Below are 1,045 nucleotides of genomic sequence, written 5' to 3'. Positions count from 1 at the left end.
ATATATATATATATATATATATATATATATATACATAAGATGGGATTCTTTCAGTTTCCGTCTACCAAATCCACTCACAAGGCTTTGGTCGGCCCGAGGCTATAGCAGAAAACTCTTCAACAATGTGCCACGCAATGGGACTGAACCCAGAACTATGTGGTTGGTAAGTAGGCTACTTACCACACAGCCACTCATGCGACTAATAACTCTATTATTTTAAATATTCTTTTCTACTCTAGGCACAAGGCCCGAAATTTAAGGGGAGCTGGACAGTCGATTAGATCGACTCCAGTGTGTAACTGGTACGTATCTAACTGGATCCGAACGGATGAATGGAAAATTCGACGCCGGCAGAATTTGAACTCAGAACTTAAAGACAGACGAAACACCGCTTAGCATTTCGCCCAGCGTGCTAACGTTTCTGCCAGATCGCCGCTTTATAATTTTAAATATTCTATGAAATAAATTCGTGAATATATTTTTTAGAACAAGGGAAGCGCACGTTAGGTTTTAATATAAAAATTATAATGAAATAAATGCACATGTGTTACAACATTTCACATCTGATATATGCACGTATATAAGTGTGTCATCCCTTAAATAATACGGGGTTTTATACTTCTTAAATTTTTCAAAATTAAGATTAACAAACTTCTTCTTAAATCTAAATTATACTCTCTTTTATTTTGTACAATGCTCTTCCAACTATCTGGTATACGTATAAGGCCTGTCTTCCAAATTCACCCGTCTCTTACGAAAAATACTCCTCCAATACTGTTCTGATCTCGTTTACAGCATTCATATTTTTCCCTGCCAAATGATTTTGAAGAGTGCGAATTAAATGATAATCAGATGGGGCAATGTCGCTTAAATATGGTTTATTGAGCATTGTTTCCCATCATAAGAACTCCTGCCTTTGGAATATCATCTTCCCTGTATGTGTCCGAGCTATTTTTCGCATCAGGTTCTCAGTGTTGAAGTCGGCAAGTTAGCGTAATCTTTATCACGCCGGGGAAATTATATATATATATATATATATATATAT

Source organism: Octopus bimaculoides, chromosome 19, assembly GCF_001194135.2.
Source record: "Octopus bimaculoides isolate UCB-OBI-ISO-001 chromosome 19, ASM119413v2, whole genome shotgun sequence".
In the NCBI taxonomy this organism is placed as follows: domain Eukaryota; kingdom Metazoa; phylum Mollusca; class Cephalopoda; order Octopoda; family Octopodidae; genus Octopus; species Octopus bimaculoides.
The sequence above is the reverse complement of the archived record's forward strand: the minus strand, read 5'-3'. Positions refer to the sequence as shown.